Here is a 12,942-nt window from a genome sequence, read left to right on the forward strand (position 1 = left end):
ATCCATTTGGATCTGACAAGTAACAAGGACATGAGCTGGAAAGCTCTTGGAGTGGGAGGAGGAGACTGCCTTCAGGGATAGGAGCCAAGATATTTTAATTAGCGATCTCCTCCAAACATAACTCTCAGGAGCAAGCAAAAATAATCTCTGATTCTACATCCTGGAGTACAAGCCTTTGCAAAACTTGAGATTTTAATTCTGAAAAATGACAAGTTTCAAGTGGGCCAGAAGGAAACTATAGGGAAAAGGAGCAAAGGCTGATGATTATTCTGACGCTAAGTTAAGAACCTGGACATTCATCTCGTTAAGGGGCCGTTTCTGACTTTAGAGTCATATTGCTACACTGGGTTTATTTAAACCAGTTGAATGACACGAACATGCATCAGATCCATTTTTATTGTGGTTCCCTTTCAGATAATTTGAGCAAGCTAGCTTGGAAAAGGTCAATGTGGTGGAAAAGGATGAGAAATTTATATTTAGAGAAACTTGAAAAGTAGGAGGTTGTTTAAGGTAGGGGAAGAGTAAATCCCCTGGTAACAAACAGCTGCATACCTGGGGCTGCACCATAAAAGGTACAGGCTGAAGGGCAAGGGTGAAGCTTGTGGGTGTGAGATGTGGCTGGGAGGTGGGAGTAGAGTCCTAGGGGGTTGGGGTCTTAGGTCCTTGTCATGTCACCTGACTAGGTCGCATCTAGGTGCTAGGTGTCACATCTGGGGAAATCTTAGGTCCTGTCCAACTGCCTTGAGAGTGGAGGAGGTGCCAAAATCTCCATCACACGTTCTCCACATGGCTCCCTGGTGGGCTGAAGCACCAGATGGGTAGATCTGCTCGAGCTCTATATCACTCTATTGCTTAACAGCTCTGGGTGGTGTTAAGCAATAGAGTGATGTGACCAGCCAGGCCTTTGTTTCAGTGAGATCAGTGACAGTGCAGTGAAGGTGGATTTCCAGTCAAAAGACCAGGCGGGAGTCCCCTGAGATAGTCCAGGTGAGAGATGATAAGCCCCAATGCCACGAGGTAGGAAGTAAAAAGGGGAGGTTTGTGACAGATTGGATGGTGGATAGGCCAGTCTCTGGCTTGAGTAACTGGGTGGCGATGATGGTGCCAATTTCCCACAGAAGGAGCACTGACAAGGGAATATATCTACAAGAATTTCTACTGTCAATCAAAGTGTTTTCTGCTAAGCTATATCTGCTTTAATTCAACAGACATTCTGAACACTAGGTTTAAGACATGGTCCTTCCTCAGACAATCACGGTGCAGGATGAATGGCTTGTGGAGAACCAGAGGGCCATACCACTGGCCATGGGAGCCTCAGGAAGTTCCATTTGAGGTTTTCTGTTTGGGAGAGTGTCAAGGGTGCCAGAGAAAGTGACTACTGAGACGAGTCTTGGTGGAGGATTAAGTAGCCTTTACCTATGCAAAGATATGTGTGTGTGTGTGTGTGTGTGCGCGCGCGCGCGTGCATGTGTGTTGTCAGGAGTAGAGTAGTCTGGACATTTAAAGAACAGGTAACTAAGCAGATAAGGAGAGAGACAAACAGGTAGTGTGGGTGTGCAGGGAACAACAGGCTTTGGGTTCTGCTGAGGTGTAAGATTCGCAGAACTCTTTTGAGCTGTGACAATGCAACTCACACACCCTGGGAGGCTTTTGCAGGCTCCCCTTGATTTCTAGTGGGATCCGCACAAGTAGGGCTTGAGGCATTTTGTTATAAGACACCTTGCCTCCTGTACCAGGCTGTGTTTGTGTTTCCTTCATCTGTCTTTTGAGCATCTAGAGAGGGAAGGGAAGGAATAGGCTTCTAACAAGAGTGTTCTTTCTGACCTTCAGTCTTCCACTGCATGGAGAGAGGCATTGGTTGTTTTAACAGAACTGGTCCAAGCTGAATACATTTCACCACTGCTTTTGTTGACTTGCTTGACTGTGGGCTAACGGATGGAGGAGGCTTAGAGTCTAAACAGCTGGTCCTGCTAGTGTCACCAGCTCCCGTCACACCTATGAGTAAAAGGCCAGGAAACACAGCTCACTCAGAGTTCCATTGGAACAATTCTGTCATGTTCTAGCCACTTTGTGTCATAACCTAGCTTAGGCCCTAAAAACTTACATAAGCTACTTCTCTGCTTCTTCCAACTGGAACTTGGCTAACTAAGTAATTCCCCTGAGAAGTTTCTTCAGCTGTGAAATTTGGGGCTTAAGGAAATGTTTGTGGTGATGAAAAAGATTCACTTTGCCTCCAAGAGCATAAATATCCTTTGTTTTATTGTGATTTTAACCACGTTCCTATACGTAAGTTAAAGAATCAGATCCTGAACAGCTCCTTCTGGCTCTGGTGGTTAGGGGGACATTGGAATGAGAAGGAGGCAGGAGGCTAGCTAGGTTCCCTGCACACCAGCAGGCTGCCTTGTGACAACGTGAGCCTGTGATGTGTTCCAGTCTGACCTCTTGCAGGCACTTCTGCGAAGAAGGCAATTCAAAGGGTCCTCTCCTCTCGGTATGAATTCCCATTTTGCTCTTGAAGACAGTCAGGCCAGGGGGATTCTGTCTTTCTAACCTTATTTGCTCACTTCACTATTTCTGAGAACAAACTGGCAGTGAGAAGAAAATTAAAGCTGGAAGGAGAAGGAAAGATTAAAGTTCAGGTTTGTCCACAGCATCTACCATTCCAGACACACCCCAGGAACCTCAGGGAAGACACAGGACAACTGGTTTGATCACACTGAAAAGCATTCTCCATTCTGTTTTATGGGATGATGTTTGAGGGATATCTGCTTTCATAGAGCAGCGCAGCCTAAGCAATGTCATTTCCATGATGATCCACACACTGTCCTGATCCTGTGATTTTCTGAGATGTATTTGAAATAATTTTTCTGATGATCTGTGAACATGCAAAACCACCCCACTCTACCAGGTCCTGGCAGGAGAATTTAGACCCCAAACCAGGGTTGACTTGCCTGTTGAGAGCACAGTCACTCAGCGCAGGATTGCCTCACCCTTTCTTTGCTTTGTCATGGAGGCTCAGGACATAGAATGGTTGGGTTGCTTTGGTTAAAGAAAATAAAGATGGCAGCTAGAAAAGCCTCCCAGTGGAACCAGAACGTCCAGCCGAGCTGGGAGGTGTTTGCTGTGCCCGGACTGCTCCGGAGGGTCAGAGTGATTCATTAGTTTCTCCCTCTTCTTTGGGAATGGTCAGCAAAGAAGAGAAGGCATTTTCCGTACAAATTAAATTATTTCCATATCTGTTACTTATTTCCTTTGGTTTTAAGTTGGGGGAAAAGCTGTAAAAATGGCAAAGAACAAGATGGTGCACATTTTAATATTTATCATAAAAATCTTGGGTAAAATAAAAATTGTTTTCAAAAATTTTGGAAATTTTGTTTTATTGGATTCAAGTTCTACCTAATTTCACTTAATAATTGTAAATTATTTTTACAAGCTGCTTTTTTATAAGTAGGTTTCCAGTGCATATATTCTGAATGCAATTTTGCCAAAGCAAAACTAGTTTTTATTGAAATCGGTTCCATGATTTATTGTTCATATCATTAGCCCAATTTGACTGTTTTGTGAGAGCAAGTGTATTGAAATGTTTGCCTAAATAATGTATATGAATATTATCAATCCCACATGACTTAACATGTATTATCTTTATAGCAGTAATGCTTGCAACTTCATTTGTTTCTGCTCCTTTGAGCCTAAGCACACAACTTTTTTTACTGTGAAATGAGAGGCCCAGTGGGAGACAGGGAGAGACTGTGAGGCAAACAGCAAAGATGCATCAGATACAACCACAGAGATATTTTTGCATCACAGTCTGAGAGGAGCTCCTTCACGCAAGAGTCGTGCAGATGTGGCTTTATCTATGTCACCTCCGAACAACTGGAAGGAAATAAAATCCAGTTCCAAGACTCTCATCCTATGAACTGACTGGTCTAACCCACATTGTTCTCAGGAATGTGCCTTTTGTGACACATGGCAACAGGGTGCCCTTGTTAAAAGCAGCCACTGAGCTTCGTCAGATCTGTGATCTGTCATCCAAATGTCTAGCCTGTCGTGGTGGAGGCAGATTTCCAGATGGCCCAGCCTTCTAACTGCACGGGCTGGCTGGATGTTGGGGATGGTGAGGGCTGGACTCCGACTGATGCCTGAACCTTGGGCAGTGAGCAGGTGCTCCAGGCAGACCTCCACAGCCCCTGGGTGTGGGTGTGCACATGCCTGGGGAGGAGTCCCTGCTGAATGTCCAGTGATCCTGTAGGACTGGCCTCACTCTGCCTGCTCACGCTCCTTCTCTGGTAGATGGGGAAAAGGCTTCCCTCACAGATCATAGGGTCTTAGCATTTCCAGCCAGAGTCTGGCAGTTGGAATAGATCATTCAGGGCCAAGGGCAATTCTCCCACTAGGAGAAACGGGGCCCAGTGTAGCTCCCTGAGCTTTCTCACCAGGAATAGGAAAAAATTGTCATGTCAGCTATCAGCTATTGATTGTGTCACCCTCCCCTCTGTAACTGCCCTCTTCCTCCAACCTTCAGCTTTGTCTCTTTTGCCTCTCTCTTCCTTGCCCCAAATGGAGTTGCACCTTGTGTCTCTCTGCCATCTCCCAAACCCCAGTTCCAAACTGGCCCATCCTCCTGGCAGCATTTTATGCTTTGGTTCTTTCCTGGCACTTAAAGAAATATAGCTAACCTAGTTCCTACTCCCTCAAGAGTCAATTTGCCAACAATATCAGTGAATCTTTTCATATTTTTATCTTGGGTCTTCTGGCATTTAACCAATGGACTCATTTCAGTGTGGGCATTTTAGGCACCATATTAGATCAGAAGGGGTAATATTTAGAGAAAAGGTAGGCCTTTTGATGCCCCCAGCAATGTAGGCACAGTATAGACACTACCTAGTAGACTGGCACCGAGGGCTGGCTCTGTTTGCCACAGGCCATTTGAAACCTTTCTGGAAACCTCGTTTCTTTTCTTTATTTTTAGACAGAATCCTGCTCTGTCATCTAGGCTGGAGTACAGTGGCACAATCGTAACCTCTGCCTCCCAGATTCAAGTGATTCTCCTGCCTCAGCCTCCTGAGTAGCTGGGATTACAGGCACCCACTACAGTGCCTGGCTAATTTTTGTATTTTTAGTAGAGACAATATTTCACCATGTTGGCCAGGCTGGTCTTGAACTCCTGACCTCAGGTGATCCACCCACCTCGGCCTCCCAAAGTGCTGGGGTTGCAGACGTGAGCTGCCACACCTGGCATGGAAACCTCTTTAATTGTAGAATATTCTTTCCATTTTTAGGTAGAATGTCTAGAAGTTTTGATATAAAAAATTCATTGATGAAAGAGATATTGTTCAACTTACTTCCTCTTTTTTTCTGACTCATATCCCGCCCCCCTCCCCCCTCGAAGAGAAGCCTCAACTCTTTCCCTACAGCAAAATCAGTGAAGTTTGTAAAGCTTTTCCTTAGAATGGTCCTGGATGAAATTCCAGGGATACGGCCTCAAAGTACAACTCTGTGACATCAACTTTGTTGCATATCTTAAAGATACTATAGTTTAAGCAAACAGTTTTCCAGTCCAAGGATAATACAAAAAAAATTGTCATTCCTTGGCAAGATGGCTTATCTCTCATGCTGACTCCAGTGGATTTTCAGGTATTGCTTGTGTTCTGTGTCTGGGACTGTGAGGTCATCTCCAACTCTATAGAAAGAGGGCTGTGAGGCCGGGCGCGGTGGCTCACCCCTGTAATCCCAGCACTTTGGGAGGCCGAGGCGGGCGGATCACAAGGTCAGGAGATCGAGACCACGGTGAAACCCCGTCTCTACTAAAAATACAAAAAATTAGCCGGGCGCGGTGGCGGGCGCCTGTAGTCCCAGCTACTCAGGAGGCTGAGGCAGGAGAATGGCGTAAACCCAGGAGGCGGAGCTTGCAGTGAGCCGAGATCGCGCCACTGCACTCCAGCCTGGGCGACAAAGCGAGACTCCGTCTCAAAAAACAAAAAAAAAAAAAAAAAAAAAAAAAAAAAAAAAAAGAAAGAGGGCTGTGAGCTACTAACAAGGCCTGCACAAGAGATGACCTGTTCTATGTGCCCTCCTACATGTTGTTGGATGCGCAGACAATCTAAGAGGCTTTGACTTATTCTGCCCCCAAGATCACGCTGTTAGCATTCATAAAGACACTCTTAAAAAAAAAAACAAAAAAACAAAAGACATACATACAAAAGCGAGCAGAAATTAACTATCCCTTTAGGAGTCTTTTGGATAAAATCTTATGTTCCATTTGACCTTTTGTTTGAGATACAGAAATTCCCGACTGTAAAAATGTAGTGAACCAGCTCAAGCTGCTTGTCAAATTGCAGACTGGAGACCTCACCTTACAACAAATTGGTCTAATTAAGCCTTATTAAAATTGGTACCCCGGGGTGAATTTTTATCCCTTGCACAAAGGATGACATTGCAGATTTCCACATACAATGCAGGCGAGTCTGATGCTTTTATGGGCGAATTTTCCAAATGGGGATAGCAAATGTGCCAGGGACAGCATCCCTGAAGCACATGAGGATATATAACTGCTCAGTAATTGCAGTTTTCATTTGAGTAAATTAAATGGTGATGAAAACAAAAGCCACGTCCTATCTCTGCAGTGTCTCAGAAATCTAGGCTCAGGCTGGAGGCAGAGGTTGGAGGCTGTCAGAGAGCTAAGAGGTCTCCTGGGGACATGGCACTTGGCCTCCTTGCCTCCCCCAGTTGTCTCCCATTTCACTTTTCTTTTCTCCTCCTCTAGAAACTCAGGGGGGATTTAACAAGGGGAAAAGACTCCCAACAGACAATGTCTCTCTGCAGGGGTGGCCATGCTGACTTTCGACAAGCCTTCATTCTAATGTGGCTGCTCATCTGCGGTGAGGACGTCACATCTACTGGAGCTAGAAACAAATGAGAATAGTGTGGAAAAGCTGTCATCACAAGATAGGATAGACTACTGTTTGCTCTTTCCACTGTTCATTAATTCCTCTTCAGCCCCTCTGCTACACAGTGGCAGATGGAGACGCATTGTATTGGAGCTGTGGAGCTGCTACACCCTGACACGGTGACCTTGGAAGACAAGTAGCCTAGTCTCTTTTGCATATGGTGTTCTGCGTTCCAGATTGAAATACTTCCAACTGCTTTCTTGTCATCTCCACTTGGCGATGGAATGAGCAATCCAAACTTTCATATACTCTAAGATAAACTCTTGGTACTGTTTGAGTTTTACGTTTATTTTTGGAAGGGGACCCAGGGAACAATAGTGAGGGACTAGGAAGAGTAAAATGGAAAGAGGAAAATCTAATCCAAGGAAGTATGGTAGAGCTGGTTACTACTGTAGATGTCTGGGGGCTCAGTTCCAACAGGTGGTCTTTAAAAAGACATACAGGTTGAGCCTCAGAATTATCCACCTGCTCTAAACCTTCATTGGTCAAATATTGCCCCTGAGATGTTAACTGCCTTGGTCTTCCAGGCTTACACAGGGACCTGAATGGCAGAGTGAGCTTCTGGGAGAGTCCCATGGAAAGGCTAAGAAACTCTGGGGCAAAAGGCAAGAAATGCAAGGTGCAGCTGAGGCCATGGTGCTGCCAGACTTCACCCACTGCAGATTGTTGCCACAGCAACTGCTGGGAAAAAAAAGGTGGGTGGTGAGGATGTGAGAGGGTGCAATACCTGGGAGTCATCCTTGACTCTGCACTTTCTCTTTACCACTCATCAGTAACGTCTACTGACTCTGCTGATAGGTCTCCCACTTCATACTTGTTTTCCTTTCCTTTCCCCTACTACACATCTCTGCACATGCACGTGCAGCAGCTAGACTAAACCTTTAAAAACTCATGTGTTTTTCTCCTCTCAAACCCCAATGGCCACTCATCTCACTCAGAATAAAATCTAAAATCCTGTCTAGGATCTACAAAACTTGCGTGTTTTAGACCTTTGCTCCCTTTTTGCTATAGTTTCAACATCTTTGCCTCCTCCAAGATTCATGTTGAAACTTAATCCCCAAGGCAACTAGTATTAAGTGGTATGACCTTTAGGAGGTGATTCAGCCATAAGGACTCCAACCTCATGAATGTATTTGTGCCCCATGAAAGGGCACTGAGGGGGTGAGTTTGCCCCTTCTGTCTCTTCTCCCATGTGAGGACATAGCATTCATGCCTCCAGAGGATGCAGTGTTCAAGGTGCCACCCTGGAAGCAGAGACTGGATAGAAACAAATGAGAATAGTGTGGAAAAGCTGTCATCACAAGACAGGATAGACTGCTGTTTGCTCTTTCCACTGTTCATTGATTCCTCTTCAGCTTCTCTTCAGGGCCAAGAGGTCACCTGCCAAGGGAACATCTGGGAGAGTCCTTAGCAAACATAGAAGTGCTGATGCCTTGATCTTGGACTTACCAGCCTTCAGAGCTGTGAGAAGTAAATATTTGTTATTTATAAATTACTCAGGCTCAGCTCTTTTGTTATAGTAACACAAGTGGACTTTCTGACCTCATCTTATGCTTCTTTTCCTCTCTCTCTGTCTCTTCTCCAACAACTCTGGCCTCTTTGCTGTCTTCAGATTGCGAGGCATATTGCAAGATCTTTGCATTTGCTGTTCCCTCTTCCCAGAATGTGATTCCTTCAGATAGTCATATGATTCAGCCCCTCACCTCATTCAAGTCTCTGCACAGATCTCACCTCATCAAGAAGTTCTTTTCTGATCATCTTATCTAAAATAGTACATTTTCATTCATCATTCCATTTCCTTTCCCTTATTTTTCTTCCTATCTAAAATATTATAGATTTATCCATTTGCCTTTGTCCTCTTTTCTCTCATCTAAATGTTAGTTCATGACAGTGGGGATTTTGTTTACTGACATATATATCTCCAGTGCCTAGAATAGTGCTTGGCATACACGGCAAGACCCTACTTGACGAGAATCTGCCAGAGGGCAGGGTCACACATCAATCTAATCAGATACTGCTTTGTGAATACACAGAGAAGATGTCAGTGGACGAGCAGATGGTCCCAGAGCTTGGCGTGTATCCTGGAGGATGCTGTGCTCTTGATCTTGTCCTTCATTCTTCACATTTTGCAGTGCAGGGGCCAGAATGGCAGCATGGCCAAGAAAAATATGGCAGTCATGGCCACCTCAAGTCCAGGTATCCCCAGCTAAAGCTCCAACACCATGTAGGGGGACCTGAGAAGATGTGCCTCTTTCTCTTTACTCCAAGACTCTGACTACTAGAGCCATGGTGTCTATGAAAGCATTTTGGAGAGCTCAAATGGCTAGGCTTCTCTTGGCACAAATAGCAATTTCTCCTGGGGAGACAGCACATGTGCCTTTCTGTAACTGGAGTACATTTCAATCTAATAGAGAACAGGAATATAATCCAGTACTAATTTTAGATGCCAGATTCTTGTACAGAGCCACACTTTCAGGAAGGGAAGGAGGAAAGGCAAGTAGGTGTATTGGCATTGGGCTGGGGAAGTAATTACAGAGGAATGTGAGGACCTGCCTAAGGACGCTAACACTTTCTGAACCAAGGTAGTGGTCTGCTCCAGGGATGGGAAAATATGGTCTATGCGCCGAATCTGGCTGACTGCCTTTTTTTTTTTTTCTAAAGAAAAAAAAAATATTTTATAGGAACACAGCCACGCTCATTTCTTACAAATTGTCTAGGGCTGCTTTGATACTGAAGGACAGAGTTAAGTAGTTGTTATGGACATAGTATGTCTGGACCTTTACAGAAAGAGAGTTTACTGACTGGATCTTTACAGAAAGAGAGTTTACTGACCCCTAGTCTAGTAGAAAAAGTCATGTACTGGGAAATTGATCTAGATTCTGGTTCTGCTATGTAATCTGGTACTTATATGAGCAACTGGTCTACCCTCAGTGAGCCTCAGCTTTTTAACCTTTAATATGGTGCATAATTTGGGTTAATTTACATAAATCCATGCTCATTTAAAAGTTTCTAGCCTAAAGAAAAGACTCAATACAAACTGGTTAAACAACAATAACAGACAAAATAAATGGACATGCCTTGGGAATTTACTGCGTACTCTGTCAATTGCACAGAGTTATTGTGACAATAAAATGAAATAACAACTGGGAAAATCCTGAAATCCTGAAATTCTCTCCCAGTGACCACTGAAGATAAAGCACAGACTAGACCTCTGCCATGTGCACACAGCTGTACTTGGGCATCAGGGGAGAGGCAATGGCTCCACAGGCAGCCCTTCCCTGACTTGGGAAATTCAAGTAGAGTCTAGAACAGTCCTTACCATACCTCCCATACTTAAAAGGAAAGCTAGGGAGATATTTGTTAAAGAAAACAAAGTTACAGCTAGACAGAAGTTCTGGTGTTCCATACCACTGTAGGATGACTCTAGTTAATATTAACATATAATATAGTTTCAAATGGCTAGAAGGAGGATATTGAATATTCCCAACACAAATAAATGACAAACGTTTGAGATGATAGCTAATTACCATAATATGATCACTATACATTATATGTATCAAAAACACCATTTTGTACCCCATGAATGTGTACAATCATTATGTGTCAATTTTTAAAAAGCATAAAAAAGATAATAAAATCAGAAAAAAATAAAGTTAAAAAAAAGAGGGAGCTTTTAAATGATTCCAAATCATAGAGGTGACAGGGAGGAAAATAAAAATAAGTGGATTAGGGGCTGCAGGGGGCATCTGAAGCCCATTCGTCTTCCTGTTGCGAGTGTCCTCAGGGACTGGTCTCTTAAGATGTGTTTGTTGTTATTGTTCGGCTACGCCCATCCTTTTTCTATATCTAAGACTTGAAGGATTCTTCATTTTATTTTATTTTTTTGTTCTGCTTTTCCTGCTCAAAGCATCCCTGCCTACTCTTGGTGGTATCAGTGAGGTTCCTGCAGCCAGGGCCAAGAACATGGGACTTACAGTCAGGGAAAACTGCCTTTATACTCCAGGCTGTCTGTTAACATTGAGTGTGACCTTGAACAAGTTGCTTAATCTTTTTGAACCCCTGTTTCATTGACTGTAAAATGAAGACAATTCATCCCATTAAATCGTTGTGAGAATTTTAATGAGATTGGATATTTTCCTCCACCACTCCTTTCTCTGCCCTTTATAAAAATAGATGGACCACTTACAAATTAGATGTTTTAAAGTCTGAGGCAGCCTCTCTTGTCATTTCCAAGAGATGAAACTTGGCAGGCTAAGTGCCTGATTTTTGAAAGTACTTTGCTAATATATATATATATATATATATATATATATATATATATATATATATGCACGATGGGGGAGTTTGTCACTCACTTCTTTTAAAACAAGCTCCCACAGGTCTAAGAATGTTTAAAACAGAAATTTATTTAAATGCAGACACAGATCATAGAAGGACAAAATCCTCATGGACAGTCAGGTGAAAGACTATTTAATCAGAGCATATAGTCTGGAATTCCTATATGTCCTGGGTTTTTTCTCCCTTCCATTTTTGGACAAAGACCTGTGCCAGGAGAATCACAGGAAAGCCAAAAGTTCCTAGGGGAGTAAATTTAAAATTCCAGATATAGAAATGCATCATTTTTTGTTTGCCAAATATCATTTTTACCTCAAAGACTGTGGCCATAGTGCTGTGATCTGAAACCTCTGATAGGGCATGGCTGTTCTTTGGGTCATACTATGTACATCACCCATTTAGGGGTCCCTCACCCCTTACCAGCCAGCAAATTGAGGATTAGAGAGGTGGAGTGTACTGCTCAAATATATGCAGCTATAATAATCCCATAATCCCCATGTGTCATGGGAGGGACCCAGTGGGAGGTAATTGAATCATGGGGGTGGATTTTTCCCATGCTGTTCTTGTGATAGTAAGTCTCAGCAGATCTGATGGTTTTATAAATGGGAGTTCCCCTGCACAGGCTCTTTTCCCTGCCACCATGTAAAACATGCCTTTTCTCCTCCTTTGCCTTCCACCGTGATTGTGAGGCCTCCCCAGCCATGTGGAACTGTGAGTCCATTACATCTTCTTTTTATTTATAAATTATCCAGTCTCGGGTATGTCTTTAGTAGCAGCATGAGAATGGCTAATACAACAGAGTAAAACAACTTATTTAGAGTCACATCAACTTCCTTTCCCCTACATCCTTAACCCCTGGAAACCACTCATATATTTTCCATTTCTTTAATTTTGTCATTTAAGAATATTATATAAATGACACAGACTATTCATTTTAACAGATTAACATTTTAACTGTTCAAGCGAAGTATAGAAACCTGACTTTCATTTAAGTCCTTTTGCTTTCCCCCATTTATAATTGTCTAGAATATTTTCTCAGCACATTTGGAGAAACACGTTAGACAATATTATAATTTTCATTTCAGCTATCAAGCACAATTTCCTTCTCCAGGTGAAGGAAATTCTATGATATTTAGTTACACTTAGTCTTTCCATTGTTTTTTCTTCCTTCTGGATGTTCTAAGATTCCTTTTTTTCCTGCCATTCTAAGACAAAATTTCTTACTGTTTTTGTCATCTGAAAATGTCTTGATTTCTTCTTAATTCCTGAAGGATTTTTTCCACCTGGAAATAGAATATGGGTTGATAGATTGTGTGTGTGTGTGTGTGTGTGTGTGTTTTGCTTATTTGTTTGTTTTTTCATTTGAAAAATGTGCCACTCCCTCCAGGTCTCCATGGTTTCTGATGTGAAATATGTTGTCATCCAAATTGTTTTCCCATGTAGGGATCATGTAACTTCCTACTTTCTGCTCTCTAGAATGTTCCTTGGTCTTTTATTTTCAGAAGCTTGGCTAGAATATGTCTTTGTGTAGATTTACTTGGACTATGCTGCTTGAGATTCACCCAGGTTCTTGAATCTGGGTTTATATAATTTGCCTTGGGAAATTTTAGTCATTGTTTTTCTACACCTTTTTTGGTCCCACTCTTTCTCTTCTCCTTCT

This window comes from Macaca thibetana, chromosome 3 (assembly GCF_024542745.1).
Source record: "Macaca thibetana thibetana isolate TM-01 chromosome 3, ASM2454274v1, whole genome shotgun sequence".
Taxonomy (NCBI): domain Eukaryota; kingdom Metazoa; phylum Chordata; class Mammalia; order Primates; family Cercopithecidae; genus Macaca; species Macaca thibetana.